The sequence below is a fragment of the Plectrocnemia conspersa genome, unplaced genomic scaffold (genome assembly GCF_051122295.1).
Source record: "Plectrocnemia conspersa isolate PC_06_02 unplaced genomic scaffold, ASM5112229v1 ptg000001l, whole genome shotgun sequence".
In the NCBI taxonomy this organism is placed as follows: domain Eukaryota; kingdom Metazoa; phylum Arthropoda; class Insecta; order Trichoptera; family Polycentropodidae; genus Plectrocnemia; species Plectrocnemia conspersa.
In genome coordinates this window covers 21,264,401-21,277,881 of record NW_028277165.1, presented here as the reverse complement: position 1 = coordinate 21,277,881, position 13,481 = coordinate 21,264,401, and the positions used below count along the sequence as shown (strand labels likewise).

Here is a 13,481-nt window from a genome sequence, read left to right as displayed (position 1 = left end):
AAGTGCGTAAATGTTATAAAATACTATATGAAGAAAAGAAAAAGAATAGTGGAAAACAGTTAACTCTTGATAACTTTTCAAAGGAAACAACCGCAAACCTCATTTAAACGCCTCTTAAACATCTTATATTTACTTGATAAATAAATATTTTAAAATACACACAATTTCAATTTTTTTTACTTCCCTCGACTTTCGTACATTCAACATTCGCACACATTTTCAGGAACCAATTATGTGCGAAAGTCGAGGGCCGCCTGTACTACATATCTCTATATGACAATCAACGATTAGAATGAAATATCAAAGAAGGTTACGCGTATCTTAAAAATATTATAAAAACAGATAAGATAAATTTTAGATACCATCAATTTATTAATATCGCTATGACGAATAAATAATGTACTTCAAAATTTTATAGTCAAAATGTGTTTTTGAATAAAAGTATAAAAAAAATCAATATATGGTCTGTGATTTTTTATTTGTATTTTTATATGTATTAACTAATAATATATTTCTTACTAATGTAATCAAACATTTCCTTATCAATATATGCGCATCAAATGACGTGTGAAAAAGTGACGCATTGACATATAAAATTCGGTCGTTTTTCGCTAGGTGAATGAATGACAACTCGCATTATTAATTTGCATGATTATCGCCTTTTGTGAAAACAAATTTCTCATTTGTTCTTCAAACCACCACTCGACTGCAAGTGGTATGCATCTTACCGAAAATAAAAAAGGAAAAAAATGTGCTGTATATAATTTAGCATTTATGGCGCAAGCCTTTCGCGGCCGCCGAAGATAATGTTGTTTCGACCGCAGAGTGAAACCGTTTCCGGATTCGTGATCGGCCGCAATTAAACACCATAATGGTCTCGCCGACTCATTCCATTAACTTTTTACAACTGCCGAAGAAGATAATTTACACAGATACAAGTCGTGATGACACAAAGGGGTATTGGAATTCGACCTGCGACTCCCCGACCATAAATGTAAACCTATAATATCTTACACGTGTATCATGTATCATCAAAAGTATCTGATTACATTCCTTATCAGATAAATTCAGGACAATCAAGAACAATGAGATGGTAGTTTTTAAAAATGCAGAGCATAGTTGAAGTGTTTATATTTGGAGAGAAAACTGTGCTTTGAACTGAATAAATACACAAGCTAGGTCACATATTTTTTGATCAGCATATGTATGTAGTAAACCACTATATACCACGATTCTTACTCATTTCTGAACTACACTGTACACAAGCTCCTAATGAAAACACTTAAATAAACACAATGCCCAGTGTCAACATAACTCACATGCTACACATACGATCCTTCTTTTTAAAGCAGGGATATGAAACCATTGTAATATATCATTTTAAACTATACACATAATATCAAGATACACTTTTAAAATTTGCTAAATAAGATATGTTCAATATTATACAAATATTTTTCGCTACGTTTCGACTCATATGTCAGAGCCGTTGTCAGTTGAAATCATAATTATATTATCAAAGATACATTTAAATTCTGCTAGACATATAAATTATAAACTAAAACATTAGACAAAAGTTTAATAAATTGTAAAAAATATGAAACAGCAATTTAAATTTAAAAAAAAATAGCACAAAATATGAGAGACGACGCGAAAGTTATTTCGAATACATGATTACCGGTTTAAAACAAAGTCATACAAATATAAATTCATTTAAATAAAACAATACACTTATTGTTCTCTTATGAAAAAACAAACGAAAATATATCAAATCGCAAGATCGAATCAAATACGACGCAACTGAAAAGTCTGCGGCGGTTGAGATAAGTCCAGATTACGCCCAAGATGATGACCCCAATATTGGTAGTCGAAACGCGAGAAAGAAAAGGCGCGATAAACAAGCAAAGTTCCTTAGTGTTTATATAACAGTATAAACAAAGCATATTGTAACAAATTATTATAGATGCAGATGTTGTAGAATTGCGAGAGCAAAAATATGTATAGTAATTATTGTATGCTAACATACATACATGCATAAATTGTAAATGTTTTTTCAATACATACTGTATTCAATTTTTTTTTTTTAAAACAACAATAACTTTTTCTGCGAATGTCGTAGGGAAATATTATTTGATGTAATGAATAATGTATACAAATTTATCGATCAATTTAACGGTACGTTTTCAAATATGAGTCAGTTTATTGAGATCTGTTAATGTTTATTGAGGAAAACACTTGCGATAGTAATAACGTTCAGTTAAGCAAATATTTACAGGAGAGATAATGATAACGTTAATTGTTTAGCTGTCGTTGTGCATACAGTATATGTATGAGTACAAACGTACATATCTATAGCGCAACACACGCATGAAACTCACATAAAATACATCGTAAACATTTCATCATATACTAAATAAGAACACCTAAAAATCAAATTTGTAATTAGATATAAATGACTATTTTTCATTATAGATTTTATATTAGCTTTATGTAGACAGAAATCATATTCAATAAATTGATGACACAGTCATAGATAGTACACACAGACAACATGGATAGCCTAAAATTAAATAAATACAGTGTTTATATAATATAGAATAAACTTCGGATAGGAAAGAAATTGATTCTTAAAAGTGTATTATCAAAAGTAATTTATTTCTCTACAGAATATAGTCATATATATGAGACGAAAGCTTAATATCTTGGTTGATGCAAAAAAAAGTAGTGCTTGAAGATGAGTGAAGATCTCTTGCTACTCGAATTTCAATGCAATATTGAATGAATGGGTAGTTAAAAGATAGGTCTGTAATTTTATAGAACAAAATTGAACCCTTCAACTATATTTAGATTAATTAACGTGAGCAATCATTTCGTGTGTGGTCTTATATCCTCATTCCCTTGCCTAAATTTGACACGAGCTATCAAGATCAAGCATTATTTAGCCAACTAAAAACAATGGTTATTTATATGTTTTTAATTACAGAATGTTTACTTCACAGAACGTGACGAAAACGTGCTATCAAGTTAAGCAATCATACACTATGGTCTTCAAATAAAACAAAGCAAAAATAATGTCCAAAAAGAAAAGTCTTAAGAAACAATATTTCATAATAAAATTTCTCTTTATCGTGTCAACTGTGTCAAAAGTGGTCTGTTTTTATATTGTTTTGCAATGCCAATTAGCGGCCCACAAGCCCAACTATTTTCTATAAAAAAATCAAAACGTCTGAATGTGTTTGTCCAGCTTGCTATGCCCACGCTTTTGATAAACGTGTTGATACAATCGTAACAGTAAATAATTGTTTATTGTGATAATTGCCGTTGTTTCACCGTTTTGTGTAAACACGACGACCGATCCGCTGTGCAAATTGTCACGACAGAGATATTCCCCGGAGAGAAAAAAACATTTCTGCAGATTGCGCAAACTTTGATCGTGACGATCATCATGACCGATGAAAGAGAAGATGGACGAGTGAGTAGAAAAAAGAAGAGTATTTTCCCCGACAAAACAAAACGCAGGCAATATAATTGACGAATTTCATGGCTGTGCAAATTCAGGTGTTTGGCTTGTGCAATCCGACGTAAAAACTTCGTTCTTGCTAATTCATATTTGCACATTCTATAGTCAACTATTTGCCGAAGAACATACACACCAAGTGCGAAGATAGCTGGGCACGTAAAAAGGAGAGCAAATTTGCGTAGAGGCGTGCAAATAAAGAGCGTACATACATGACCGACGAACGATAGATACTACTGTTTGTTTTTGGTTCTTGTGAAAAATGTGTTAAGACAACATGAGTTTAATTGGTTTGTTTAGAAATTTTATGAGCTTGTGTAATGTAATAGTGGAATTGCGTTGAAAGTTTAAGCGAATCATATTTAATGCCAAGACGACTTTTAACAGTAAATTTTAAATAAAAAATTGGCATATATCCAACTGTTTATTTTAAAATGCAATTATGAGACTAATACATGATACCTAAAAAAATATACTACTGTCTAAATGTTTAGAGACGTGATTGTCTATAGGGGAAAGGTCGGGAGAATATGGAAGATGAGACAAAATTTCGCTTAATTTTGCAACTGTAATTAATGAAGTATGAGGTATCGTAATATCTCTCCAAATCATCGGATGTTTTATTGTTAATTTTCTATGCATGATTTAAATTTCTCTATAATATAATCCTGCTGTAATAGTCTCATCTGGTTTATAAAACAATCGATCATACTGTCACCATAATTTTTGTTCGGGTGAAAACTCGGTTTCACAGCTTCTTTGTTCTCTAACCATTGTCCATATATATTCTAGTTATAGTGGAAAATCCACTTTTTATTGCAGAAAATAATTCTCTACTGATTTTCAAAACACATTATGAGGACATCGATTCGTGCGGTACACATTTGTCAGGTTTCCATCCTTATTATGCAATTTCGGAGCTTCTATGTTCGCATTATCCAGATATTTTCTAGTTATTGCAGTGGGAACGCTCGTTACTGAGCGTTCCCACTGCAACGGCGCCGACACGATTTTATTGCTTTTGACGTGAATTTTTGACTTCTGAGAAGTGATAATTGTTTTTGCGCCCTATTGACCAAAATTCGGTGTGTACATACAACGTAGAGTAAACAGTGTGATTTCGAAGTGCAAACAAACTATGGAGCATATTGCGAAATGCGACATATGCATAATTTTACATTTAGAGATAAGTTAGCTTAGTTTGTATGTTGGACTTGACCTAATGAAAGTTCTAAAACTATAATTAGTTTTAGGACTTTCATTAGGTCAAGTTAGGTTTGGGTTTAAACAGCAAATGGACGTTTCGCAACCATCAAATTGAGTTTCATTGACATTTAGAGCAGCATTTAATTTCACTAGTACTTATCATATCGAATATTCATTTTTGATTTAATATTCGAATAGTTTAGTAATTGAAAACCCTAATCTGAGACCGTTTTGTTTTAGACACTTCAATCATTACTCTTCATGTGGAGAGAAAAACTTAAATTGCTCAAAAATTAAATATTTCTAATATAATATGAGATGGCAGTGCATGAAGCGAAAGTACAGGACTAAATCTTGATACAAATTCTCAAAGAAGACCTAGGATAACATAAAATCAACAAGATCAGCATATAATAATATCTAGTAAAAGAAATAAGACTTACAGCAACAGAAATTTGCTTTCCAGTAAAAAAAAATGTTTGAAAATATTTCGTTGTCAACCGTGCAACGTGGATTACTGCCAAAAATCCTTTGCAATGCTGCGGAAATTAAAAGAAAATGCATGAGTGGGCCATAAAGCATAAACATTAGACAATTGAAGATTGATGCAAAGTGCTATGGTCTGATGAATCTATGTTAGAATTGTTTGGATCAAAACGTAGAACATTTGTTAGAGTACTAACTGTACCGTTCTAACTATAAAACAAAGCGGAGCGGTGATTCAGTCATGGTGTGGGGTTGTTTCTCAACAGCAGGTGTTGGAAACCTAGTTAAAATAGACCGTATTTTTAAAAAGAACATTTTAAAATAGCAAGTTTTACCTATGGGCATATATTCGATTGGACCAGCTTTTGTATTTCAACAGGGCAACGATATCAAACATGCTTCTAAATTATGCAGAGGGTTTTTTTAACACAATTGAGCTTTTGTGAGATAACCTGGAACGGAATATTCGTCAACACTTACTAAACTGCCGAAAAGCTTTGTGAGAATGTCTACAGAACGAATGGATTAACATATCAACCAATGCGTTAATAAATTTATTTAATAGGATGCCAAGAATAGTAAAGGATGTATTAATGAGCAAACTGTATTTTCGGTCAAAATACAGTTTGCTCATTCTTTATTTATTTTTTCAAGGAATATTAAAATAATCATCAAAAAAATAGTTTGGTCATAAACTTTTGACCGTATGCAGTGTATATGATACATACATACATCCAATTATTTTATCTATGTGACAAAGAGCATTCATCTTGAACATTGCATATACTACATATATAGATAATATCATATCAGTTTGTTGTTAAAAATACAATAAGATTATGTCTTAGAGTTAATCGAATGATGAAACATAAATATTTTTAGTACACAATTCGGCACAGATTATCGCCTTCTTGCCAACATTTAACCATGAACGATCATTTTTCATCAAGTTTTAACCAGAATGTTACTTCCTCTCGATTCCGAGCGTCTATTTATAATGGCAATAATTCCTCGCATGCTTTGTAAAATATTTTCACAGCCAAGAATCGATTACTCAGCGAGTCGAACAACGGAGAGCGAACCGAATCGCACCGAACCGTGAAGACTTCGGGCCGATTGTCATCAGATCAGCCAAGGAGGTAAACGCTCTCCGAAAAAGTGCCTCTAACAAAGCGTGAAAGGCCACGACGGATCAAATTGAATTCGGCGATACTTTTTTTATGACTGAAACACCGCTGAGATCTCTCTTAAGGTTTCCCGTTGCTATTGAATTCTGCGTATTCTACAACATATTAAGCAAACAAACATCAACTTCTTAATAATATAATCCAAGATCGCAGCAGATCAAAAAAAGTTATCCACAAGACAATGATGGAACAAATATTAGATTTCGTATTGTTTTGATACGCTTTATAGAATTTATATATTCTAGACACAGCTGCGGGAGTTGGAAACGAACCTCATTAGCGCGGTCTCAGGAGTTAAATCCAGGAACACAAGATAGAGAACTCTCTGGCAAAACACGCCCCGGGGAACACTGCAACGATGCACAAAGAAAATACATTGTGGCGAAACACTACCGTTTACTCTACGATGGTGCACTCCCAGCGGTACATATTTATAATATAGATGCATAGAACTACCACGATCTTTTACCCGTGCGACCAGTGGTGCTCACTTTCTTCATTTTTAGGCTCAGAACGAATGAGTTATTTCCGCAGAGTCCCTCGGCAACTTTATTGAGGTCGTAAAGTCTAGTATTCCTTGTGTATCTGTACGGTCGCAAGACCTTTTATAATATTAAACTCGCTTGGATACAATGTTAGAGGGAAGCCTTTGCAAAAGAGCAAGAGAAAGGGACTGGCTGGATGTGCGTTATATTAGGTGTACCGGAAAAGTTCACCCTTTTTACAATGGGTATTTTACTGCTAGGATGTTGTATTCAGTATGTGTTTATAGGTCATGAATTCGGAAGTAAGTCGTATATTTGTGTAATGTTATATATACTAAAACGTTACATATAATGTTATATACAGCAAACGATTTATTATAATAAAAAAACACATAATGTCACACCAGATTTCCATAAAATTGCATTGTAATATTGAAATAATAAGAGCAATATATGTAGATAACTCGGAATGCATAAATGTGACGTATTCAAGCTTTCACAATAATTTGTCACAGCTTTTATTTACATTTCATGGATACTATTGTGAAATAAATCGCTTTGTAAGAAAAATCTATGAAGAAGGAATAATGTTTTGTTAGGCATTGTATCGAAAATTTGGCTTTTCTTCGAACTGACATAAAAGGCAGGTACATTTACATTATTCAGGTAGTCTACAGGTGAATATAAAGGATAACGGGGGGCGAAAGCCGAACGTCTATAAAAATTCCGAGAACTAAGAATTCCACTGCTTATTTATACCTGCAAAGATAAAATGTTTTACAATGATAAAAAACACTACAACTAAATGGTTTTAGGCATAAGTTGAATCAAAGACATTTCGCTCTTTTACAAGATTAATATAGCATACTGGCCACTTTTAAAGTATCACATCAATCTCCCCCTGGTTCAAGCGATTGGGCCACTTCGATCTCTCGCACGTTTTAATCCATTTACAACCAAAAAAATGCTCCGAGATTTATCTCGTCCTTTGGCACCCCATTTTTTAGCGCTGGCAACACACCATTAAGGGAATTGCCCGAGGCGATTATTTATTTACCCGCGGGGTGAGTCGTCTGAGGGTGGGCGATGGGGGTGGCGCCTAAGTGAAATTGTATTTAAATGCGGTGCTGCCAAACAAAATTTAAAACGGAACATGAAAAATGACCGCGGGGAGAGACGCGTTTGTTTGTTTGTTGTGTCTGCACCCGTGGAGGGTTGTACCGTTTGTTAAATCGGAATGTTGTATTAATTAAGGCTGTCATCTACCAAAACGATCGTCTAATTAGCCATAAATTAATACACGACGAGCATATTGTTAAAGTTATTAATATTTTATATTCAGTATTTATATTTAAGTGTCGCAATCAGTTTTAATGATGACAGTATAAATAATAAATGGTCAGAATTGACATCGATCAATTTATTTTGACAGATGGTCAGAAACAAATACAGCAGTAACGTCTGCAATTTGCAAAAGATAATAAGAACCAAAGAACTTGAAGAAAAATATATTATGTCAAGCGGAAGTGACTCGTCGTTTTAATTAAATACATACTAAATATTCAACAAAATAAATAATATACTAACCATTAATATAAACATTAAGAATATCAATATTTGCCTCTAAGGCTTAGAACATTATTTTTTGAAAGCCTTTTAAGAATGATGTTATATGGCTTATAATCTAAGCCACTAGAATTTTTATTCAAGTCAAATCATCTGCGGAACAACACGTATCCGTGCAGATGTCCACCGTTGGATCTAACTTTAACAAAAAATCAAAGAGTAAGTACAGCATCCTTTAATTGTACATTAGAGACAATGGTCGATTTTGAATCTACAGTTCAGATGTTATACATGTTAATGATCTGTATTAGACAAAAATGAAGAATCATGAATATTGATCACAACTTTGAACGTTAAATTTCTGCACATTTATAATGCTAAATAAATCAGAATTCACCAGGATTTTCAGAACTACCACTTCGTTTCTGATTTGGAACAGGGATGTCATTTCAGATTTTTACAAGCGGAAGGGGCAAAAGTTGACACGTCAGTAATTAGTTTTTTAATGTAACAATATATTATTTTAATATTTTTGAGAATCGAATGAAGCATAATCATGCCGTCACCGTCGCAGTGGAAAGCACATTCATATTAAGACTTTTTATAACAATATTCCGACTTACAATAGATGAGAATTGAATAAAGCATATCTAAACCGAATTTTGACCAATAGAAGAGCGCAAAAAACAATTATCACTTCTCAGAAGTCAAAAATCCACGTCAAAAGCAATAAAACCGTGTCGTCGCCGTCGCAGTGGGAACGCTCGTTACCAAGCGTTCCCACTACGACGGCACCGAGACGATTTTATTGCTTTTGACGTGAATTTTTGACTTCTAAGAAGTGATAATTGTTTTTGCGCCCTCCTATTAAGCAAAATTCGATTTGAATATACTTTAACTAGCACTCTTATATCAGAAATCCGTAGTAATATATGTAAGGATAGCTATCATATTTTCAAAACATAGTATAATATCGAAGTGCAGACAAACTATGAAGCAATATGCAAGCCTTTTTTTCAAGACTTTTTTCGCTTATTTTCCACTGAGAGAAATATTTTGGACTCGACCTAATGAAAGATATAAAACTATAGTTATAGAACATTCATAATGAGTTTTAACAGAAAATGGACGTTTCGCAACTGTCAAATAGTTTCATACACATTTAAAGCAGCATTTAATTTCATTAGCGCATATCAATATAAATAAATATCTACTGCTGAAAAAGTACTTGGACTTCATTAAAAAATGCACATTGCATGTGAAGAAAAAATGATAAATACGTAAGTCATCAAAAATTACATCGAAAGAGTCGAGTGCTGCATAAGGTCTATTTAATTGATATTATTTTTAATTATTATTGAAATTTTAATATTGTCTAAATTCCGGTCCGCGAGATTCATCATACTTTTACAAAATATATTTATTTTATAATCGCCAATACACTATTGACAATTTTTAACTCCAAAAAAATGTCTATAGTGTATCTAAACCTAATATGGGGATATATAATTTTATATATGGCCCGCAGAGTTTTGATGCATTTTCAAAGTGGCCCGCAAGATCATTTGAGTTAGCTACCCCTGGTCTAAATATTGAGTGAATTAAAAACAGTTTTTTAATTTATTTACAGAAAATATGTACGTAAATGAATGACATACATGTCTTTGGACTTCTAAAGGTTAAAGAGTAATAAATACTCTATATTGTCTCATCCATTCATAAGACCATAAAAGCATCTAACGAGGTTTCCACTATTCTCCTAAGAAACATTACTTCAAGTTAAGTCCCGTCCCAATTTACAGTGATTCCTCCGCTAAAATATTTTACGATCCCGAGAACATAAAAGTCAATAAAAACCGAGAATAAATAACGATTTTATCTCAACAACGACCAGCGCTCTCTGACCTGCGTTGATACTGCACCTTTTCAATCTCTTCTCAACCCTCTGTAGAAAATTCTCCCCTATCCGCATTAATAAATTAGAGCGTTCCATCTTTCAAGGGATTATCTACTCCTTGTTCTCTGAGAAGTGGTTTAACAAAAAACAAATCCATATATAAGTCATGAATAAAAAAAATCAGGATTAAAGTTGTGATTATATTTTTTCATCACGACTCACGCGGAACTATTCTTATTTTGACTGAAACGCTAGCATATTTACTTTTACGCCCCCACTCGTACAAACGTTTGTGTTTTATCAATTTGTCAACCCTCGTTGATTATTATTTTTTTATAGATAAACAGCGATAGAGTAACCCATCACGCGAGGGTGGGTTATGAAGAGCGGTGCGGTCAACTCTCGTTGTATATGACGGGGTTTATGGTAGTTCCGTCCGCGGACACGTGACCGGAAGTGGCCGGCACGTGGAGGCTCTCGCGGTCGCCCCCTTTGTGCCATTAAACGCGACAAGGGCGCACGCCCTCGACCCCCGACACAAGGGGGAAGCAGACGGGGGCTAATAAAGCAAATAGACCGTACGAGAATACGCGTATGGATGGATACAATCCATGCTTAAGTCGTGTATGTTTCATGGATACACTTTGTGAAAGCATTGATCTATTTTGCCCTTGTTTATATCGTTTCGTAGTATTATGATAACAAGCTTAAGTTAATAATTGCCTATGACATGAATACGGGAGTTACAAATTCCATGATTTGAAATTGTTTAGATGCATTCATACATAATGATTTCGATAGGTAATACATGCGTTCCGCACGCCCACTTTTTCGCACTCACTCTTGTCACTTAATACGCGAGCGAGCGAAAGAGAATATATCTCATCGTACGCGCGTGGATTATACTAGAAATTATTGTTTGTAGTTATTTGTCTAATTTAAATTTCAATATTATGACGCGATTATTTAATTTAGATTTATAATTCGTCGGGTGTTCCTCCTTCCTTCCTTCATTGTCTCACTAAGGATATGTTTTAGTTATATCCCGATGAGACATTTGGCGAGCACGTCCCGTCGGTTGTCGTCCGTCTCTACGTATGTTGATTTACAATTAGACTCAGAATATCACCGCAGCAACGTGCCCTTTCGATTCTCATTTTTCTCACGTGCCACACCACCAATTTGCCGGGAGGACTATTGCGCAAAAACCGACTTCGGAATTCCAATGAAAGTGTCCGTTTTCAGACTCCGTGAGTCGAATCGCGATTCCGCCACAACATCGTCAATTATGCAGACGTTGAACTTTGCTTTTTTTGGACAATGTGACCTCAGTTGTCTTCTGATATGCCGAAGAACGACTGGAAACGACGGGTCATTAGGTGTATAATTAGGGTCGGTCGTGACCCGAGCTCGGACACGAAAAACTATTAAGCCGCTCTATTAATTTCTCCAACCGAAGAAATACATTATCGATGCTCCTCTTATCTTATTCCGCTCACGAACGCATAAAGCAGAGATAAAAAAAAAGCTTTTGTCCAACCGTTCTTTTAGCGAAAGGCATTGATGTTATCTTATCAAAATTCCTAAAACAATTTTTCATCGTAGCTATCATATTATTAATTCTATGAGCATCGATCAAAATAAACATTATCAAGGCACACATTCTGGGAATCTAATTACAACACCACGTCAGCACCAAATATAATATTCAACATATATAGTTGTGTTGCAAATTTATATGACTAACAATCAAATAAAGTATGAGAGTAGCATATTAACAATACAATGATTCTTTCTTAAGAAATCATGCGTAATGCGGCATATGTCTTGAAATCATATAATGAACATTATTATGTGGTAACTCGCATTATGCGCAATAGTTTGTTTTCTGATTTTAAAACTCAGTATAAACTGTAGCTGAAATTTTGTTAATGTTAACGCGTTGGTCGCAAAACTTAATGTTAACGCGTTGGTCGAAATCCTCGCGACAGACACGGAAAACACGAGCTAACTCTTCCGGCTGACAAATCACAACTTGTGCAAATTTAACACTGACTATCTCAACGGATCAGGCTATCGAACTTATTACTTCAAGCGTCAGCAGTTGCTGCTATAAAAATTCATTCGCCGTATTTTTGGATCACACCTAGTATGTATTATTAAATTCTATAACAGTTGGCAAATATACCACTCCATCCAAAGCGTAAAATCGTCCATTTTGATAACACGTTCATGAGCAACGGTTATATAATAATGAAATTAAACTTTCATGTAGTACATAAAGTTTTTTTCTATAATCATCTCATAATTCATATTGGGAGTTCGTGTCCGACAAAACAACGCGATTGTAGTATAAAATATTGTAGGAACAAGTGAGAGAGAGAAAACCGAAAGCGCACACGCCACCAGCTACTTAAATGTTAATGGCGTGTTTTGATATAAAACTCGCCTGGCATATTGTATAAGCAACGTTTATTTTAATTAGAAAGTGGATGAAGATATTTTGCACAATTGCTAATTGTCGTGAAACGAAACGAAACGAAATTACGCTATTGCGAATCATATAGCAACAAAAATAAATTGTGGTGGTTAATTCGATCGCTAATTTTGACCTTTTTAACGAAGTCAACTAAAATTGTTCATTTTTACGCCAATCATTAAAGCATGTTATATATTTTTCTACACTAAAAATTAGTAGTACCAATATTTTTTTATCGACAGAAAGTTTGTGGATTAATCCACGTAATTCTGGTGAATTTAAATGAACAGTAATAAATATTACTATAATCCACCGGTCGACTAGATTTCTCTAATCTTGATGAATATCAAGGTTTATTACTTAAAATCGCACTAAAGCTCTATGGAATACAATTAATTTATTTTTATGTATCATTATTCTGAACGATTTGCCATCAAGATGCTTTAATTCTCCTCCACAATAAATAAGTCACAAGAACAGGAGCTCTATTCTGGAGGAAACCACCCTCCACTTGTAGTTGCATAAGGCGCTGAAGTTTCTCTCCATGAGCAACTACATACTTAAGCGAGTTTCATCTCTCACTCGACTTCCTACTTGGACTGTCATTAGAGACAACTACGCTTGGAAAATCTCCCAGCATCACTGTGTTAGAGACCAG

General features: G+C 34.0%; 1 protein-coding gene across 7 annotated transcripts in view; it reads right to left on the bottom strand.

Moving 5' to 3' along the window:
- Positions 1-13,481, bottom strand: part of LOC148239172 (protein groucho-like) — a 153,116-nt gene that overhangs the window by 125,537 nt on the left and 14,098 nt on the right. The window lies entirely within an intron of this gene.